Source organism: Calidris pugnax, unplaced genomic scaffold, assembly GCF_001431845.1.
Source record: "Calidris pugnax isolate Ruff unplaced genomic scaffold, ASM143184v1 scaffold92, whole genome shotgun sequence".
Lineage (NCBI taxonomy): Eukaryota > Metazoa > Chordata > Aves > Charadriiformes > Scolopacidae > Calidris > Calidris pugnax.
Window position 1 is genome coordinate 1,116,339 of NW_015090823.1, and position 22,047 is coordinate 1,138,385.

Below are 22,047 nucleotides of genomic sequence, written 5' to 3' on the forward strand. Positions count from 1 at the left end.
GCCAAGGGACAAAGAGAGGGTGGGGAAAAAGCAGGAATATCTGTGGGTAGGGCTTGGTCGTGTACAAAGCTGGTTCCTGGGTGTCCTTGTGAAAACCTGGATCTAGGTAGAGAAGTGACATCCCGGAAAAAGCTTGCTGGATCCCAGTGACCTTCTTAGCCAAGTGTGAATGCCTTCTGTCTGTCTCACTAGCCGCTTTGTGAGCAGCCAAATTAAATGACCTAACCCTGAGTGAGATGGGCTGAGCAAAGCCAGAGTCTCTCTACAGAAAGACTTTACCTGTGGTGGAGACTGGGAAGATCCTGTTCACCACTTGGATTTTGCTGTAGCATCAGCTTGGTCGGAGGTAGAGGCCAAGCGTGGTCAGGCTGAGGAACCTCTGAACCCTGCTGCTCCTCAGCAAGGAAACGCAGCCCCACTTACTTGCTCTTTCTCTCCTGTTTGTGCAAAGCAGTCCCCAAAGTCCCAATTCAGAAAAGTGCGTGGGTGGGTGAATTCAGGTGCTATGCTTTGGGTGGCTCTTTGGGAAGCTCTTTTGAAGCTCTTTTGAACTGGGACATGAATCCATGAGCTTTTCTGGACAGCAGCTATCCTGAACCTGTAGAACATCTAAAACCAGAGAGTTCTGAGCACCAGCAAGGGATTCTGGTTGCATGGGATCCCAAGGAAGGGATTAAATGGTTAGAAAAAACTGAATCCAGTTTAAAAAAAAAACATTTATGAAGTTCAGTTTTATAATGACAGACAAATAGGGTTCACAAACACTTGTGGTATGCTTTGGGGTCGTGGCATTTTGAAATCTTGACAGTGTTAGGAAAAGCAAGTGCTGCAGGTGGATACCATTTGAGAGGTCCTTTACTCCATCTTCAAAGAAAAATTGTTATATATATTCAAAAAAAGATGTTTTCTTTGTGACAATTTGGATCCTTATGAGCCTGTGTCACCCTTCTTAATTGTGAATAATTTGGGGTATGGAAACAGGTCGCTTTGGACAAGCAGGCGTTACTTAATTTCTATTAAAAATTTCAAATACGCTTTCTAGCCTTAAAAAGGCAGTGGAAAACAGATTGAGATGGCTCTTTTTTAATTAAAGGAAGTTGTTGACTTGTGTACTTGGATGTTCCCACTGAGATGACTAGCTTGTGAGTTTTAATTCACCACACATCTTTTGTTCACTTTTTTTCCCTGATTCTCTTCCTGAACTTTGCCCTGTGGGTGGAACTAGTGTTAGCCTTGTTAGAGCATCTAAAACTTCTAATTACTGGAGAAATGGCTCTCACTGGATGGGAATTATCAAGTAATCTGCTGTGTATGTGTTGGAGCTTTTTTTTTGTTTTGTTTTTAATTTTTTCCCTAGATCTAGATGTATCTACTTTAATTTAAACAACAGGGAGCATGTAAGTATGGCTTGATTGGTGTGTCTGCATTACCAGTCTGCTCTAACCCAACGAGACGTGCTTGTGTGTGTGTGTCTTCACATCATGTACCTACTCTTGTCCATGGGAACTTAGAATTGTTTCGTATTTCAGGTATTGTTATTTTGCAGCTGGAATGAAGCGACATGGAATTTTATTTTAAAAAGCAGAGAATAACATGGAGCCGCCGGGAGCAGTTACTCAGTGAACACGAAAAGGCACCAATCCTAATGATGACAGGGAAAAGTTCTTTATGGGATCTGGGAGCAAAAGGCAGGGAACAAATGGATACAGCCTGCAGAGCATAGGATGGAATTCATCAGGGAAACAGGGCTTGCAAATAATTGCATATGCAGTTGTTAATGTCTCAGGTGATTAGTCGGGGCCTGCTGTGCCATCCTTCTTGGGCAAAGTGCCTGTAAGAAGGAAAAAGAAGGTTGCGTGAACTAAAGGGAGATAAAGAAGCGACGCAAAGGGCGTAACAGCGTTACAGAGCAGTCTGGAAGAATGAAAAAGAGGAGGAAAGTATTGTAATGGAGGCATCTATCTGGATTCCAGCTCTTTGCAGTCAAGATGCTTAGTGTGTGTGTGAGAGAGCAAGCCACGTGAAATGGGGAGGACAGTTTGCTGCCTTGTTTTCTCTTCCCATCTGTCTATGAAGATGGTAAGGTCGTGAGTGCTGTGCTCCTTGCAGTGCTGGGCCCAGGATGGTGTGCTGGTCCCCTGGGACAGACAGACCACAGGACCCTGCAGTTGCTTGGAGTTACGGGATCAAGGAAAATCTCTGTGCTTATGGAGGAGCTGGGGGCAAAGAGACTTTTCAGCAATTCTCCTGCAGCAACAGGCGTGAGATTGTGCCCGTCTCGTTTGCGTTGTGGTTTCTCAGGGAGCTTTGCTTCCCTTTCATTCACTTCTCTGATTTTTTTTTTTTTTTTTTTTTTCCCCTCTCTTTTTTTTTTTTTAAGCAAAGAGGACAATTCGTAGCTTGGTTTTGAGCAACACAGACAACAAACTTACAGATAGGAAGTATTAAGCAACAGTAACTAATAAGCTGGGTTTTTTTTTTTTTTTTTTTTTTTTCCCCTGTCCATTACTTTGTTTAAAATCTGGCCTGTGTGTGCCGTGGCCCTGGCTGGCGGTTGCTAGGTCCCAGCTATCTGGCACGGGGCTGCTTTCCTCTCCTCCTGGTTTCCCAAGGCCACAAGCCAGTGTTTCAGAGTTGGGAGCTTGAGGCTGAACTCCCAACGTCTGCGGTTAAAGCACAAAAATGACCCTTTCCACTGTTGCATCTCTGAAGGTAACGAGCTGGTTCGAAACAGAAAGTGGCTCTTTCGGTGCCCAAATCTGAGTGCTGGGCTCTGCCCTCTCGGTGGCTGGCACATAAGGGAAAATCAGGCCAGAGCCTTTAAGAGAGTGGCTGTTTTCTAACCGTTTCCATTTTGGTTGCCAGTTTGAGACTCAAATACACAGAACTCCTATTAGTGCTGTTGCTTTAGCTCTGCCATGTGCATGGGCTCGGGTGGCAATAGGATGACGGCGAATTTCTGAGCTGGGCTTGCAGAGGGCAGTTCAAATAAGATAGCCCATCAATTCTGTTCTGTAATGTTTGATTTATTAAAGCATGGAAACCTGCGGCCATCTCGGCACCGAGCACATGCCCACAGGAATCAAAGAGAAACACTCTCAAAGAGAGGGAATGAACTCTTCTCAACGGCATAAATTGCAGCAAGAAAAATTGAGGCTGGACATCGGGAAACATTGTTGAACAGTAAAAATAGTGAAGCGCTAAAATAGATTGCTAGGGGAGTTTGCAGAGTATCTGTCACTGGAGATTTTAAAGAACAGATTAGACAAATGGCTTGGAAGGATTGAGCTTGTTGGATAGACGGGGGGACTAACAGAGCTCTTCATTTGCTCCCTGTTTGCCACGCTTCCTTCATCAGTGCCAGGGCTGTACCCAGAGCGCTTTGCTTAACCTCTGCCTGACACGGTCCCGTTCTGGGGCATGTAAACCCCTGGGGACAGGGAATCTGGGGTTCCTGTGCTCTTTCTTAGTAGTGTATTTTTACCTTTCTGACCACTGAGGCGCCGGTGCCAGGTATTGACAATAATACATGAGCAGTAGCCCCGGGGCTGCTGCAAACTTGTGTTTAATTCATAGCTCTGCCAGAGACCTGCTGTGTAACCTTGGGCAAGTCATATTAACCTCTTGGACGTGGGACAAACTAAGCCCCAAGTAGAGGCATCCCTGTTAGGGGCTTGAGATGAGTGATGTTTTACAGTTAAGGGATGATTGAGATAGCGATGATAAAGTGGAAAATATCTCAACTTGTATCCCATGATTCGCGAGAACAAAAGCCGGGCCAAACTTTACAGTGATAAACCCGTTTTTCCTCTGTATTGAGACCTCTGCACACCCTCTCTACAACTACCTGAAAGGAGGGTGTGGGGAGGGGGGGGTCGGTCTCTTTTCTCAAGTCACAGGTGACTGAACAAGAGGAAATGGCCTCAAGTTGCGCCAGGGGAGGTTCAGGCTGGATATTAGGAAAAATTTTTTCACTGAAAGGGTTCTCAGCCATTGGAATGGGCTGCCCAGGGAGGTGGTTGAGGCCCCATCCCTGGAGGTGTTCAAAAGACGGGTTGATGTAGTGCTGGGAGGTCTGGTTTAGTGATGATGCTCCTTGTTTGTTGTGTGGGTGTCTATTTTTGTCAGTTAGGTTGACGGTTGGACAAGATGATCTTTAAGGTCCCTTCCAAGCTAGAAGATTCTGTGATTGTGATTCTTGTACATGCTGGGAGCATGTACAAGAGCAGAACCCATGCTCTTGTACATGGGGAGCATGGGTTCTGCTCCCCATGGTGTGCAGTCCTTTCTTTCAAGCAGGTTTTATGTAAATTGGGATGGGTGTTCTATGAAAATGTTATATCTCAAGACTTTCAGGGCCCCTGGAAGGAAAAAAAAACCCATACATTTGGAAAATTAAGTATTTCTGTCAAGAGCATGATAAATCTTTTGCTGTTTAGAAGGGTGAGAGATTAAAATTGCAAAACAGGCAGCAAGGGAGCAAGTCAGTGTGCATGGCAGGGTTGGCTGGGTCTCCCGACTTGAGAGAGGCTGTGAGAGGGAATCAGCAGAGAGACAGAGCTCGTTCATATTCAGAGAAGTCTGAGAGCCCTGGGTATGGCATGGCTGTGGTCCTCGTTTGCACGTTCAGGGTAACAGCAAGCTCTTCCCATGCAAAGCTGAGCCTGCTTGTGTCTATAGGTATTTGACTGACTTAGGAGTGTTTCCTGTGATAGGAGAGTGCTGAGGAGACTGGAGGGCATATATTTGTGTGCTTCCACTGTCTGTTTTCATCTATAAAATCTCTACAAAGATAAATGGTGGAGCAAGTTGAATAGTAGATTACAGATGAAAAAAATCAAACCAATTTACGAATATATAAGCCTGGGGAGAGGGAAAGGAGAGAAATGCACGGGTCGCCTGGTGGGCTGCTGGGCACTGGAGTTTACTGTGGAGCTGGAGGTTCAGATGTGCGATGGGGTAACTTCTGACTTGTCCTCCCTTTAAAAGGAAAATCACAGGGTGTTTTATTTGATGTGGAGAGACTGCATTCTCTGTCTTAGCGGGCTGTGTTAGCACTCTCAACGTACAAAGCACAAATTATGTCCTCCCTGTCTTAAGAAAACCACTTCTGTTCAGCCTTTGCTGGTCTGTTGGATCCCTAAGGCCAGGTTTTTGCTATATAAAGCAGAAGACATCGTTGCGTTTTATTTCAGGCTGAAGTACATTCTCGGAGAGATAGCTGACGCATTAACCTGTCAAGCATCCTTACTGCGGTCGTGTTCAGTTGTATGTCCAGGCCCTCAGATGGGGGAAGAACCTTTGGAATACCTGGGTTATAATCTCTGGGACTGTGACGAGGTGATTTGGCCAGGTCAGGCTCTGGTCTGAGATGTGAAGCTATGGCTGGGTCCACAGGGTGGGCTCGGAGCAGGGTGGCAAAGTGGCAGCGTGGTATCCCCATTTCCCAGGGGGGATGGAGCGGCCGGTCCGGAGTCACTTGAGGACATCCCCAGCAGATGCCAGGAGCTGATTCTGCATCTCCAGGGACTTCTCCCTTTTCCCACTCGGAGCTTTGGGGGCTGAGTTCACCCCACATAGGGGCTGGGGGACCCCATACCCTCCTCCCCAGCCCTCCTCAGGGTGGTGGCGAGCGGGGTGCCAGGCGGCAGCCCCTTCCCTCCCCTGGAGCGTGGCCCTGGCAGCTCCAGCGCCTCCGTTACTCCGGCAACAAACTGCCATCAGGCAGCACCAAGCAGCTGAATTCAGCCCCTTGTTCCGGGGGGAAAAAAAGCTCTCATTGAAGGCGAGCCGGAGCAAAACTCTCCTGCCTTCCTTCTGCTGAACGACACCGACATCCATTCGTGTGCTTCTTAGGTGGGGGGGAGGCATCCTGCAGAGAGGGAGCCATGAGGGCCACCGGGTCGCTTGTTTGTGCCATGTCCCTGGTATTTGGAGGTGGCCGAGCGCCAGAGGATGTAGAAAGGAGATGAGGGCTGGGGAGAGAGTGCAAGAGAGCCCAGGGATGGGGAGATGCTGGGCAGGGGTAAGAGCAGGGAGAGCTGCCAGCAGCACCGAGGTAGAGGGGTCGGGGCAGGAGGGAGGTAGAAATTCTGCCTTCATCCCACTGGAATAAAGTCCCACAAAGTGCTTCTCTCTCTCTCTGCCTGTGTGTCGGCTTAGGGCCGTAACAAAGGCAGTTGTGGCACTGGGGATGTGCTGCTTCTCTGGGATCGAGGGAGCTGCCCAGAATGATAATTGGGTCCTTGTTCGGGCTTTTTTTTGTTTGGTGTTTTTTTTTTTTTTTTTTTTTTTTCTTCCTAAGAAGCCAACAGGCTACTGCACAAAGTAATTAACTGGACAGATGGATACAGCAGAATTTGTAAACGTCGACAGCAACAATAAGGCACTTTTTTTTTTTCTTTTTTTTTTTTTAAAGGCCTTGTGTCAGCAGAAGGGCTCCAAGTTGGGGCTGGCTTTCAGGGAAGCAGCTAAAATGAATGAGACTTTAAAAAATTAATAATCTTGATAGCTGCATATGATGCAGGTGTCTGGTGATGGCTGCAGGGATAGCCGAAAGATGGAGAGGAGAGCAAAAAGGCCAGGATTTTAATATACCTCCTTGCCTGTGCTTATATTTTGTTTTGTCTATGCAGAACATCCCCTCTTCGTGCATGTCAAGCTGTAGTTTCTCACCAAATGTGTGAGAGGACTGAAAAAACACAGTTGCTGCAGTACGAAGCCCAACCGTGTGTTTTTCAGGTTGTTACCTATACTCTGGGGCTGTGGGATCTATTTGGAGATGTCTGTAACTGGTGATCAAAATGCTTATTCTGCTTCCGCCTGAAGAATTTGGTTCAAGAGTGAAGGGCGCGTGTTTCTCCCACGCTTGCAAACCAGTCCTTCCAAATGTCTGGGTTGTTCCTGCCCAACATCTCAGTCTCAATTCTTGCCTTTTTCTGGTGTCTTGGGGCACTGAGCTCCACAGGTTTAATTATGTGTGGGGTGATTCTTTGCGTTGAAGAAATGCTGGTGGCTTCCTACAGCAGTAGCCCCCCGGTTGATGGCCTGTCAACACAATACCAAAGGCATATGAGACACAAAGCGTGGGGCACGGCTGTAGGCAAGGACCTCAGGAGGAGCTTGGACCGTGCTGCATTGTGCAATTAGTCTGACCTACACGAGAGCAAAGTACTGGTGTTGATTTGTAACGGGTTATTGTCTCTATAGCGGCCTTCCAGTACCTGAAGGGAGCCTACAGGAAGGCTGGGGAGAACCTGTTTAGAAAGTCTGTAGTGACAGGACGAGGGGCAATGGCTTCAAGCTGGAGGGGAACAGATTTAGACTGGAGATGAGGAGAGGGTTCTTCACTGTGAGGGTGGTGGAGCACTGGAACGGGTTGCCCAGGGAGGTGGTTGAGGCCCCATCCCTGGAGATATTCAAGGAGAGGCTCGACGAGGCCCTGGGCAACCTGGTCTAGTTGGGGGTGTCCCTGCTGACTGCGGGGAGGTCGGACTAGATGACCTTTGGAGGTCCCTTCTGGCCTGGGCAATTCTATGATTCTATGATTCTCTGCGTTCACGTCGGTCCATCCAGCCAGACTTGGAGGATGCTGTCCTCCAGCATCGGCATCCCAGGAGACATGATGTGAGAAGGTAGGCGAGGAGCCTGTTTTCCCCTGACAGCTCAGTCTATATCATAAGAACATCCATCGCCCAGATCAAATATTGTAGACACAGGGAAAGAAACTTGTTGCAAACGTGTCCCTGTCAATACAGCCAGCAGACACGTTTTCAGGCTTGTTGGCAGCTCCAGCCCCATTCCCAGTGGTTGTAGCTCAGTCCGTGGTGCTGGGCTCCGCTGGAGGGAATGGTTTGGTTTGGGGGGGCTGTTTCCTTTTTTTTTTGTTTGTTTGTTTTTAGCAGCATAAAAGCACAAATAAACCCTCCTGAGGGCTGGAATGGTGTGGTTTGTGGTACGGGGTTATGGTAAGGTCCCAGTAAGCGCAAAGTCGCCGCACAGGTTTTGATGCTGCAACCCGAGGAGAACATCTCCCTCATCGTCTACAGACTCTTCCTTTGCTTTAATTAGCAGGCAGGAATTGGGACAAGTTGTACCGACTGCGTAAGTGGGGGCATATGGGGAAAGAAACTGCAAAAAACTGGCGTTGTTATTAGCGTGGCAAACTTTATCAGGGAGAGAGGGCGAGTGAAAGGCGAGAGGTGTCCCCTGAATTCAAACTGACCCTGCCTGGCCAAGACACCCTCTCATGTCAAAGGGAACCTAAAGCATTTGACAGATCAAACCCCCTCAGGCAAACAAGGGACAGTGATTGGGGGAACCTTGCCTAAATCGTGCTTGGCTGATTAAGTTAGCTGTTTTATGGGATTGTGATTAAGGCTTTCGATACATTGATGATAGAAGAAACCTTTCCTATAGTTTGTGCTTCTGGTTTCCTTTTTCTTCTCCTTGTACAGTTTTTCTGCTTCTTCCCTCCCCTGAGAATGACTTTTTTTTTTTTTTTTTTTTTTTGAAGATGTTGCATTGGAAAAGGTTTGGTTTTCATTTTTTTTTAATAGGAAAAAAATAAAAGTCCTGTGTATCTCCCCTGGGAGGCGGGGGGGGGGGGAAGAGGAAAAAGAGAAGCATCACAATTTCCTGGGTTTGGATGCAACAGTTTGAATTATTGTTGAAGGTTTGGTTTTGGTTTGTTTTTTTCCCCTGCCCTGCTGTAGGACTGAAGAACCTTATTCTGATCTAAATTGTGTCATCTTCGCTAATTTTGGAGATGAATCGAGAGTTTCTCTGGCTTTCCACTTTCATTAGCTGAAAGTGCTGTTTGCAACGAGCCTGTGTGTTGGGCTGATGGGCCAGGGATTACACATCCTCTGCAGAAGCAGGGCAGGCCAGTAGCACCAGTGTCCCCATCTTGTCCCCTGGGAGGATTTGGCCAGGGGTCTCATGGGCAGCAGAGGGGTCTCTGCTGGAGTGTGTCCCCTGCTCCCTTCCTGAGTCTCCACGTGAGCAATGAATTCCTCTTTTCCCACATATCTCAGCATCTACCCGCAGACCTGGTTGCCACAAGATATCCTTGAGTACAAAGTCATTCAGATTGGGCACTCGCAGGGATAACAGGAGAATCCAAATGGAGAAGAGCAAGAATTATACAGTCAGTTGGTTTTTTTGTTTTATTTTTGTGTCTGTGGTGTTTTTTTTTCTTAAAGGATAGAAATCTTCGTGATGCTGGACATGGCAAAGGCTAGACATAATTCAGATTGGATTTTAGGAAAAATTTTGACACTGGAAGGGTTATTAAGCCTTGGAATGGGCTGCCCAGGGAAGGGGTTGAGGCCCCATCCCTGGAGGGATTTAAAAGACCGGTTGACATAATGTTTAGAGACATGGGTTAGTGATGTGGGGGGTTCTTTTGTATGGTTTTCTTTTGTTTTTTCATCAGAGTTAGGTTGATGGTTGGACTAGATGATCTTAAAGGTCCCTTCCAACCCAGACAATTCTATGATTCTCCCTCGGGACTGGTTAATCTGTTTTTCCCTCAACTTGTTCCAAATCTTCCAGTTTTGGTCAGAGACCACATCTTGGACTGGACACACCAGCACTCTCATCAGCAATTTATGAATTTTGAGGGTGATCTCTTAGCTTCTAGAAACTGAGATCCAGCAAACTCGTGGGCCACCATACTTCATATAAACAGCAGGCAAAGGAAACAATCTTGAACTCCTTTCCAGCCTTGGTAGCTGTAAAACCAGCTTTACAACAAACTGTGTGTTGTGGATGAATTGTCTCCAATTAGACTAACTGCTTGTATTCCTTTTATGGGAAGCGCCTCCAGCCATTTCTGGGTGACTTTACTGTTCAAAGCAAGATGATGTGAACAGGTGAAGTCCCATTTATCTGAGGGCTCTTTCATAGACGGAGGCGTTGCTGGGAGCACAATGCCCGTGTTGCATCCCTTGGATTTTTTGTGCTTTATGCCAAAATGTTCAGGTCACCGGTTCGTCAGATAAAAGACTCCTGACTTGAACACAACAGCTCTGCTACAAACTGCTTTAGTTCATTACGGTTGGGTAATTAATAGATGCTCTTTCAAATCTACTGAAGCTCAGAGCTGTCAGGCAGGGAGCAGGGGTAGGTTGCGAGCCTTTCTGTGTGCAGCAACACAAACCACAGCTAAAAACCATCCCTGTTCATGCAGAGGCCAGGCATGGCTGAGCTGGAGGCAGCCTGGGGTGGTGGCACTGCCTGGTGATGGTCCTGGTGATGCCAGTGTGAGTTGAAGCTGGTCCTGGAGCTGAAGGAAGTGTCTGTCTGCCCTGAGCTCTGCTCTGCAGCACTGGGAGCAGGGGAGGGTGGCAGTTGGAGCAGGAATCAGGGGTCAGAGACACCAGCATATATGTACCTAGCACCCTTGGTGGGCTGCTGCTTGTGTAGATGGGCTTTTTCTTGCACTCCTGCTGTTTGCTGTGCTTTATGCCAGCAGTGAATAGGTAGCAAAGGAATGGAAATATCCTAGGGAAAACACAAGTAGTCAGGAAACACATTTTCAGCATCTGGAATAAACCTGAGTCTGTCCATTGACACCTTTTCTGGGTGAAAATCTGGAGGTGTGTAGCCCGGTAGCAAAGAAGGGCCAGGCTGGGCATCAGCATCCAGGCGGAAGAGAGAGCTTCTGAGCAGTTATTACAGGAAGCTTCTTCAAGCCATTAAAGTGGAAGGGAAAGCAGTAAAATTTTACATGTAAAAATATATGAATAGTATAATCAACTGGAGTATTAGCTCATATTAGGAGCTAGAAGTATTGCTGTGTCCCTGAATTACTGGAAAGAGTCCAGCGAAGGGCAACAAAGATGATTCAAGGATTGGAGCATCTCCCTTATGAAGAAAGACTGAGAGAGCTGGGACTCTTTAGTCTGGAGAAGAGAAGGCTGAGGGGAGACCTTATCAATGCTGACAAGTATCTCAAGGAGGAGGGAGCCAGACTCTTTTCAGTGGTTCCCAGTGAGAGGACGAGGGGCAACGGGCACAAGTTGGAACATAAGAGGTTCCACTCAAATATGAGGAGAAACTTCTTCACAGTGAGGGTGACAGAGCCCTGGAACAGGCTGCCCAGGGAGGGTGTGGAGTCCCCTTCCTTGGAGATTTTCAAGCCCCGCCTGGATGCTCCTGAGTAACATGCTCTGACAAGCTCTAGGCAATCCTGGTTCAGCAGGGGAGTTGGACTAGATGATCTCTATGGTGCTTTCCAACTCTAAAAATTCAGTAAAATTCAGTGAATTGAGGCACTTGCCTTCTTGGTCATGGGGACAATTGCCCTGGGGAGAGGAGGCAAGTGTGTATCCTGTCCCCACTGCTTGTAACCCTTTCCCTCTCCATCTGCTCTGCCAATTTGTGTGCAAATACAGCTCAGGGATAGCTGCTGACCGTGAGGGTGTTTGCACCTTCCCCAGATGGGGCTCTCCTGTCTCGCCATGCTGGAAATGTGTATCCCCATCACCCTGCAGTCTCGTCCCTGTGGGCACGGGGACCTCTTCTGCCCCAGCCTGGGGCTGACCCAGCCAGAGAGCACATGCGTGACACAGAGGAACCCCAATTATCCCATCTGCCTCCTGCTCTGTGTGGGCTTGAGTCAATCCGTGAGAGTTGGAGGAGGCTCCAAAATGGCAAAAATACATATGTGGAAAAATAGTTGCAGTTTTGGAGATGAAAAACAAAAGTCGCATTCCTCCTTCTCGTGGCCTCTTTTGCCTTCTGCTCTTTTCTTTTTTCCCCCTTTTTGTTAAGGCCTTTTTTCTGCAGTAACCCCAAATAAAGGAGATAGAAACTGAGTATGCTACTTGAGGGGCTTGTGGGAAAAAGTGGAAACTTCTTGGTGAGGGGGCTGAATTGCAAAAATTATCAATTTTTGGAAGAAGGCCATTCTCTTGACAAAAACTATTTGAGAAATTTTCCCCAGCTCTAGCTGTAATGTGTTTTGGCCACCGTCCTGTGTAATCACAGTTCATTATTTCTGAAGCACGGATGCTGCCTCATCTGAAATATTCCTCACGTGAGGAGCGATGATGCCTCTGTCGGGCGGCAGCTGAGACCTGCTCTCCCCCTTCTGACCCTCCACCCCGGGCATCTCGGCTCCGCAGACAATTTGGGAACAATCTGCTGGTTCGATGGCACACAGCATGCTTTGCCTGGTAAAGATGGGGCTTTGCAAGATTTCAGGGTCACGGGGATGCTATCAAACCCCCTCGGTCATACCTGCATCACGGTGCAGCAGAGCGGGGCTATGGAGCTTGCGCTTTGAAGCATCAAGGAGCAGAGCCTGCCTGCTGTTTTTCCTTGCCTTGCAGCCCCTGTCCCTCCTTGTGTGAAGCTGTGGAAAGGTTTAGGAGTCAATGAAAACGGGGAAAAAAAAAATAATAAAAATTAATGCATGTGGTTCTACCCCGTTGCTCTGCAGGAGTGTTCCTGTTCCCCTCTGCCCTTTTCCCTGCCATCACCTCCCTCTGTCCCAGAAAGGGCTTCAGCATCTCTGCCGTGCTCCTGCACGTCCTCTGGTTGCCCAAACCCGACCAAAGGCACCTCTGCCTGGCTGGTGGAGTGACTTGCCTGACCTCTGCCTCTGCAGAAGGGCCAGAGACAGAGTTTTGCTTTGACTCTTGGTGGTGGGCTGGTTATATGGTTTAAAGCTCCTTCTATTTCTTCTCCTTGAAGCAGACATTTTGCAAATGTTTTGAAGTGCCAGTGACAGCAGTACAATACCAGTACCATTCCATTTAGTTGCTTACTCTACCTCTCCTGCCTTCCTCCTCTCCTCAGCCTCCACTCCTCCCCGAACACCTGCCTTTTATCCAATTTAATTTTCACACCTCCTCCTGCTGCTGCTGTGTCCTTGCCAGTTATCTCTGTGGTTCTGCAGTGGGTGTCTCTTTCCTTTATTGGAGCGATTGCTGTGAAGTCTCCCATCCCATCCCAAACTGCCTTCCATGAGCCCGGCAGAGCAGATCCAGAGCTGACTCTGCCACATCTTCCCTCTGTCCTGGGGGAAAACACCTCACATCCCCACCAAGGCAGTACTAAAGCATAAGGTTAACTTCAAATTTGTGCTGAAGCCATGTTGATGTCCCTTCATCAGTTCAGTCGTGTGTGTTATTGCCACACTGCCACCATGGAGAGGATGGCACGTTCCTCCTCTGAGGACCTCTCCTGTGATTGCTGTGAGTGCAGCTCCTGTTGCAAAGGCATCAGTACCAACCACCTTGTTCAGGAAGGAGAAGAAACTTTATTGCTAAGACATGTTTAACAGCTCTCTTCGAAGCTTTGATTATGAATGTGGGGAGAGTGGTTAGCGTGGGTTTCCTTAGTGGGGCATAGACATTTCCATTTCAACCATGGTACCTAACGATTCTCTTAGACACGTGCATCTCTTCTTGATGGCAGTGACCATCTCACGGTCATTTTAGTATGGTTTCATCCTTAAGACACCTTGTCTGTAGTCAGACCTCTCTGTGTTTATTTTCCTCCTCGCTCCTGCTAGCCCTGCAGAGCCAGCACAGCAGCTGGAGGAGAAGTCATCATCTGCTCTGGCTCGGGCATCACCAGAACTGCTAATGAGGTCTCAGCTGAAGGGCCAGGCAATTGCACTTCTATATCCCTGAAAGCAGAGCCAGATTCTCCTGGGCCCAGTGGCCTCACAGCCTGCATTTGGCTTGCCTGATCTTTATGACTCATAATGGCCAGAACGGAAAAGACCCAGCATGAATCTCCAGCTCCCATCAGAGTTTGCAGGATTGGCAGTTCAGAAGAGGGGAGAGAGAGGGAGAGTGATATGCTCTTAACAGAGAAATCTGGGCTCATTTGGTCAGAGTAACTAATGTGCCACCGGGGATGCTTGCTCTACCATCCCATTTTTCAGGCTGCTGTTACCTTTTAAACAGGGCTGGGAGTCAGAACAGCGAGGCCCCGAAGGGCAGCCTCATTTAGCGAGGAGCATCCTGTTCGTGATTAACCTCTGGTTGAGGATTTCTGAGCACCTTGCTAAAGTAAAAGAAAGGTGCTCAGAAATCCTCAACCAGAGGTATAATAGCAAACAGGATGCTCCTCGCTCGGAGGGACCTGTTCCCTTTCAGTTCAGCATCCAGTGCCTCACTAGAGAGGTTGCAGGCACTTGTGGAGGACTCTGCCTTGTCTCCTCAGAAGCTTTTCCCAACTCAGCTGGACCAGGGCTAGAAGAAATGGGAGGGAAGTGTTGGCACCATTCTGTGCAAATGTGCAGAACCTCATAACCATTGACCTCGAGGCACAGGTGTAGGGCAGAAGAATGGAAGACTTAAAGCGTGACAGTTAAGTCCATGTATCCCCTTTTAAAATGGATAACTGTATCCCCCAGCTGTATTTCTAAGTGCTGCTTTTGCTCTGTGCATAACATCTAACACTTGCATGAAATAATGTGACCTGGCCATCACTCAGAGGTACCATTCTGGTAGAAATCCTCTAGGATTTGCAGTTTGCTGCTGGGGATATAGAGGCGTAGAGGGGTGGAGAGACCCCTGTGGAGGAGCATCCGGGGCTGCGGTCTCTCCAGCCCACTGCTGCTGTCCTGGTGATCTCTGTCATTGCCTTGTGTCTGCAGCCCCATGCTGATTTATTCAATAAAGGACACAGTCCGAGGTGATTATGAGGGACCTTGACCAAAGCCAGCGAGGTTATCCTAATGGGGAGGACGAGAAGATGGCGGCAGCGCAGCAGGGCTGTCTGCAGCTGGTAACCTGCCGTACATCTCCAGAGTACCCTTTCTAACTGAGCAAGCAGGGGAAGGGGGGAAATTGCTGTCTTTTTGCTAGGATGAAAAGAAAACAAAGTATGGATGGTCATAATTTAGTGGGCTCCTGGGTAAATTTGTATTTCATTCCGATTATTGAGTGCATTCCCTAATTGCAGCAATAAAAAGGAATAGTCCATCTTCTAAATGCAAACGGTACTGCTGATTGTTATTTAATTAGTTGATTCCAGTGGTCGAGGGGTGAGCTTGGAATTACAATTGCAGCTTGTATTATTTCACTGAGATTGCCGAATTAATTAGAACAACGGGATTCTTCACTGTTGACGTCTTAAGAACTTTTGACAATAACTTTTAAGCTGAAGGAATAATAAAAGGCCATAATGGGTTGTTCTCCTGACACACGCAGCCCTGCAGGGACACATGAGGGAACTATAGTTTCCCCCACATCCCCTCTTTCCTGTTCCGCTGCCCTTCCCTGTTGTAGAAGATGAGATGTTTACCCTGGAGTCTCTAGCCTTGCTATGGAGAGCATTGGAGTAGTGTTGTTGGAGAGAAGGAGCAGCTCTGCCACTCTGCAGCCATATGATCAGCTGTGCTTGGAACAGCAATAGCTGCAGTGGGTTAAGGAACCTTAAACATCGTCTAGTTCCAACCCCCCTGCCCTGGGCAGGGACACCTCCCACCAGACCAGGTTGCTCAAAGCCCCATCCAACCTGGCCTTGAACCCCTCCAGGGATGGGGCAGCCACAGCTTCTCTGGGCAACCTGGGCCAGGCTCTCACCACCCTCACAGAAAAGAATTTCTAATCTAAATCTACCCTCATCCAGTTTAAAACTGTTTCCCCTCATCCTATGGCTCCCCTCCCTGATCCAGACTCTCTCCAGCTTTCCTGGAGCCCCTTTAGGGACTGGAAGGGGCTTTAAGTTCTCCCTGGAGCCTTCTTTTCTCCAGGCTGAACCCCCCCAACTCTCTCAGCCTGTCCTCTCAGCAGAGGGGCTCCAGCCCTCCCAGCATCTTTGTGGCCTCCTCTTGCCCCACTCCAACAGCTCCATGTCCTTCTGCTGTTGGTGGCCCCAGAGCTGGAGGCAGCACTGGGGGGGTTCTCCCCAGCACAGAGGGGCAGAATCCCCCCCTGGCCTTGCTGGCCACGCTGCTGGGGATGCAGCCCAGGGGGCGGTTGGCTTTCTAGGCTGCCAGCACACATCGCCAGCTCATGTTGAGCTTCTCGCCCACCAATACCCTTATGTCTTTCTTGGCAGGGCTACTCCCAATCCATTCTCCACCCAGCCTGGATTTGTTCTTGGGATTGCCCCGACCTATTTTCAGGACCTTGTACTTGGCCTTGTTGAACTTCATGTGGTTCCCAAGGTTTCCCACCTCTCCAGCCTGCCCAGGTCCCTCCAGATGGCATCCCTTCCCTCCAGCGCATTGTGAGAGGTGGGGGTCGGTCTCTTTTCTCAAGTCACAGGCGACAAGACAAGAGGAAATGGCCTCAAGTTGTGCCAGGGGAGGTTCAGGCTGGATATTAGGAAAAATTTTTTCACTGAAAGGGTTCTCAGCCATTGGAATGGGCTGCCCAAGGGGGAGGTTGAGGCACCATCCCTGGAGGTGTTCAAAAGCCGGGTTGATGTAGTGCTGGGAGGTATGGTTTAGTGATGATGCTCCTTGTTTGTTGTGTGGGTGTCTATTTTTGTCAGTTAGGTTGACGGTTGGACAAGATGATCTTTAAGGTCCCTTCCAACCTAGAAGATTCTGTGATTCTGTGACTGTTCCCCACAGCTTGGTGTCGTTGGGTGAGTGGAGCATTACTCGTCTTCACTTCATCGTGCTCTCCCTCTCCTCTGTGGTTGTGGACTTAGGGAAGGTCTGGGGCAACGAAACCTGGTTCCAGTGCTGGTGGAGGGGGTGACCTGGTGGCTGGGTGGATTTGCCAGGCAGGCAGGAGACACGCTCTGCAACAACGTGCAGTGGCATAGTGATTGTGTTAGTGTCTGAGGAGGCTTGCTAATGGGATACAGAGACCAAACCCTACATTGTTAGACAAGTTCACACAAAAAAATTAATCCTCTTCCTGCATTTGATGTGCAAGGTTTCCTCTATGATGAGCAGACAAAAATGTGTGGATGGATCATTGAGGCAAAACCATCAGGAAAGACAAGGTAATTTAAAGTCAAACTTGAGTTGCTGACGTGGGTTAATTCCTAAGTATCGTGGAAAAATAGCCCGTGGTATTCGTTGTCACACAGTATAATTGAAGCTGAGAGTAGGTATTTATGTGGCTTATCAGACATTTTACGGAGTTGTAAGTGTAAAAGCATAAATGAATAGAAAGTTATAAATTCTTATGCTTCAGGATATGACCTAACTTCTGCTTAATGAGAGCCGAGCAGAAACTTAACCTCGGGACAAGCTGTCTCTCCTCTACCTTTGTGTTTTCTTCTCAAGGACTCAGTGCTGGCTGCTGTCAGGCCCTGACACCAGAGGGACCAGAGGGACCACTACTCTGTCCCGAGGGAGGCTGGGTCCCTGGTGGGAAGTGGGATGTTCACCTTAATGATCTGCTGGCCCTCTACCCCAGAAGGTGGTGGTTTTATACCACTGAGGAAAAAAAAACAAATCAGGAAAAGCATGTGCCCCATCCGTTCTCATTGCTGTACTGGTTGAGGATGGTTTGCATCCATGCCAGAATGTTGGTCATGAAAATAAGGTCGTGCCCTCTCTCAGCACCATCCAGACTCACTGCCTGGGAATGCAGGCTTGTGGGATAGTGCATTTCCCAAAGGGCTGGTAATGACCTGCAAAAAACATTCCTGAAGTGAAAAACTGAGAAGCCTTTAAAAACCAAGGCAATTTGCAAGTGTATCCATGAAACCAATGGGCAAGAAGCATTCATGTTTTGCTCTGAAAAAGTTGGCTTTATTGTTTTTTCTCTCTTTTTTTTTTATATATATTTTATTGAAAATGTGTTTCATATAATGGCCTTTCAGCTGGTTTATTGTGATGTAGCTTTTATTGTAGCTGACTGAGTATTTGTGGGCATATTCCAGCCTTGCAGTGGAAGAAAACACAAAACAGGTTTTCTCAAAGTATACGGGGGGCATTATTATGTTAAAGCAATCATCTTTCCTGACCGAACTTGGCTTCCTCTTTCATGGGTGCTCTGCAGAGAGTTGTTCCTTTCTCGTGTAGATCTTTGTATTGTCAGGATTAATTTTTCAGAGGGACAAGGCTTCATAAGCTAAGTGTTATCCGCTTCTTCCTTTTTACAGGCAGGAGGTTAGGGCTTTTTTTTCTTTTTTTTGTTTGTTTGTTTGGTTGGTTGGTTTGTTTGGTTTGCTTTTCTGCCCTGTAGAAATACTGTGGTTTGAATCTACTACATTGCTCGCTTTTGTCACTTCCAGGGCCTGCTCCCAGCTTCTCTGTTTCCCTCTCTCCTTTTGTATGAGTGTTCTGCGTTGATTGGAAGTACTCTGAGGTGGCCTCCTTTCCTCCTTGGTTGCTGCTTTGTGGGAATTTGTAGGGATGGAGGGGAGCTCGTGGGAGGGTGGTGCATCCAAAGTAAAGCAGCTGGTATGGCTGCAGTGGTCCTGGGGTCTGTGGTGACAGCATCAGGGCTTTTGTGTCCCTCTCTGCTCCCTCAGGGCTGTCCCAGCCGGCAGTGCATGGAGCTGGGAGCCCCTCTGCCCAGTCTGTAGGTGTTGAGATGGGCGATGCTGAGCAGAGCGAGATGGGAAATGATAGGAATGAACAGTATGGCAAATATTCAGGTATTTACCAGGGCGCTCCTTGGGGGGCATTTGTTTTCATCTACTTAACATCAGGCAGAAATACATCCCCTGCTTTCACAACCTCCCATCCTTCTTCCCCTCCTCCCTCCAGCATCCCCCTGCCCCTCTCTCTGCCCTGGCTTCGCTCTCCTGCTCCGGCTCATCCCAGGGGCTGTATTTCACCTGCCAGCAAGACCTCTTCACTCTGGCTGTGCTTCAGCTGAGCTTTTAGCCAGGCATGAGTAAGTGCCTGGATCTCAGTTGTGGCCAGGAGCTTAATGAAGGAGAGCTGTGCCAGAGCAGGGCCTGAGCCGCTGGGAAATGGGGCAGCGTGTGCAGCCCCAGCCCCGCATCCTCCGGTACCCCTGGCAGTGAGCATCCCCTGGGAGAGAGGAGGAGGCTTTTCAGGGGGGTGGGAGCTAAGAGGAGGTGAGTCTGTGGGCTGAGGAGGAGGGGATAATGTTGGGGGCAGGAACGGGGTAGAAATCTGTGCGTGCCTCTGCAGGTTTCTTGGGAGGGGAGAGGGAAGGGCTGAGCAATGGCAGGATTCTGGGGGAGGATGGCATGGAGGGGAGGGTGTTCAAGAGCCAGGTGGGTGGGTTTGGGCAGACCTGTCCCTGTCAGGTCTGCTACTCTCTCTTTTGGCAAGCTGCAAAATCTCCTGAGCCTAAGCTTTAGTCCAGGAGCCGGGGAGAAAGTGTGTGCCTGTGTGTGGATGTGCAAGGAGAGGGTGGGCTGTGATGGGTGGTTGGTGTGAGGGCATGGCAATGGGGATTGCAGATGATAGAGAGAATACAGTTTCCCCCACCCCTCTCTGGTTTTGATGTTAGAGTGCTTCAAGCTCTGTTTGCCTGCATCAGAAGCAAAAAGCTTGTGGCATTGGTTTCTTCTCTTTAGTCAAAATTGGTTTGAAGTACAGGGCAGAAGGGTTTGCAGTATCTTCTCTTTGTAGTCTGGCTTCCCTCTTCTCCTGTCCCTTCTTCACTTCTTAATCCATTTTCTCCTCTTAGCTTCTACTTGTACCTGACAAGCAAATGTCTCCTCTCCTTCTCCACAAGTACCTTTTTTTCTCTTCATTCACTGATTTTTCTCTTCAGACTCCAGAACATCTCTAATCTCTCTTCATGCACTGATAAGTAAAATGAGTTCTTTTTTTTTTTCCCCAGCCAGCAACAGCTCAACTTGGACAGGGCTGAAGGGCAGTTTTGCTCAGGCTGTGATTGACAGGGGATCTTAGGGATACTGTGGGCTGTGGTGATATATTTCCTTCTTTCCCCCTCCCTTCCTCTGGGTGTTTGCCACCTGCAGAAGAAAGGGCAGCCGAGCTCCATTCCCGCAGTGCAAAGAGCAAGGGGAAGGAGACACCAAGCTGACAGGGGCATGGGTGAGATCAGCCTTGCTGGGCATTGGTGGTCATGAGTCCATCAGCCAGGAGCTGTGGAGATAAAGAAACCTCAGGGGAGAGCGAGGTGAACCGGAGAGGTGAAGAAAAGAGAGCAGCATCGAGGAGAGGGGAAAAAAGAATGGCACCCTGGAGATCTGGAAAAGAGCCAGAAAGAACAGTGTACAAAATACCAGGGAACTGACAGTTAATTTACAGTCTCCAGGAGATGAGAAGGAAAAGAAAAGGGGGGAAAAAATGTCTTTGTTGCAAAAAAGCAAGTGATATGGAAGAGAGCTGATGGCGGTGTGGAAATATGTGGCATCTTCCCGACTCCTAGGTTTTCTCCTCTTTCCCCTGCAGTAGTCCTAGCTCTCCTAGTCCTGCTCAATGCAAATTGCATCTTCCCAAGGATCTGAGGGAAACCCTTGTCCAGGAGCTCTCACCTGCCACCACGGGGAGGCTCTAGGTTAGACAAAGATGGTGGAAGAAATACAAGAGCTGAAACTGGACCCTGAAGAGGAGGCTGTTCAGTTACAGGGCGAAGCTGGGACTTGGGCTGTGTGTTTTTGCTACAGGTTGGATTTGAAGGGGGTTGTGCCCCCCCGTAGGCACCTGCCCACTGAAATCAAAGTCTACGTGTGTGTACCTGCGGGGAAGCATGGTTTCTTGTTTCTGTGTCTGCTTCTGCCCCTGAGAGGGACAGCATTTTGCCCTCTGGTCTGGCTTCAAGCTTTGCCAGGTGCCCTTTTCTCCTGCTGCCTTCCTGTACAATAGAGCTTCTGGATTTGCTGAGCCTTTGCCCAACTACACTCCAGGGTGTGTTGCTCAGAGAACCACTGGGAGTTGTGCTTGCTTACCTCAGAGCTAAGATTGACTTTTAACCTGTGCTACGAGTTCAAGTTTTGAGGGATAAAGTGGATCTTGTCTGTTCAGTGATGGCGAACTTTGTGTTCTTCCTGAAGGTGACATGTGTCCCCAGAAGCAAGAAGCCTAAAGACAAGATGTGCCAAGGGGAAGGAGGAGAGCAAGCTATGAGAAATGCTATTTCTTTGTCCTTTGAGCTGAGAGCTCCCTACAGCCCTAAGCTGGAGCTGTCGGAGCGAGCAAGTGGTGAGGCATATGGTGACACACCTCACATCGCGCTGGTCCCTGCTGTTCCTACCAGAAAAGCATCGCTGGCAATTATGAACAACTGCTCCAGCACTGCCTGCCTCTCGAAAGGCTTCCTGGCAGCTGGATCTCTGTGGTCTCTGCTGCAGGACTGGTGCTTCCTGCTGGAGAAGCAACTGTTCCAGCCTCCCTCCCTCCTCCCAGGACCTGCTGTAGAGCTTGTGGGCGCAGAATTGCTGCCTGCCTCCTCAGCTCCCCATCTCCCAGCTCCCCGGGACTCCTCAGCTCCCCATCTCTCAGCTCTCCAGGACTCCTCAGCTCCCCATCTCCCAGCTCTCTGGGACTCCTCAGCTCCCCATTTCTCAGCTTCCCATCTCCCAGCTCTCTGGGACTCCTCAGCTCCCCATTTCTCAGCTTCCCATCTCCCAGCGTTCTGGGACCACCAGCTGCTCTTCTGCTGATGTCAACGACCCTCCCAAGCCAGCATGTCCCCCTTCACTGTAATTGCCATTTGCGGAATAACTGACAGATTCCGTATTTTTGACTTAGATGCAGTGCACTTTCCTGGAAGAATCCCCAGTTAGGTTAATGGGATGCTTCAGCCTGGATGCAGCCGTGGTATAAGGGAGAGACTGGGATGCAGTGGTGCTGCAGCTTGCTCAGTGCTGGGATTCAAGAGGAGCAGAGGGGATGTGTCCGGGTAGTTCATTCGCTGACCCATCAGCCACTGTCTCCTTTGACAGGAATATAGATGCAATACTTCTTTCTCACTCTGTCTGAAATTGCTTTGTAATAACAGTAGGAGTTGGAGAGGCATTTTTATTGATTAAACAATTGAGGCTATTTGTCTTTACAAAACCAAAAATATAGAGGTGTCTTTTGCTTCCTACGTATACATTATACATATTTATTGTATGCAGCAGTCTCTGTAATCAAGCTGATGTTTATGATGGACTGGATTGAGATGGTGTAATGTGAAGTGCTTAGGAACCTGATGGAAATATGCAGAATAATGA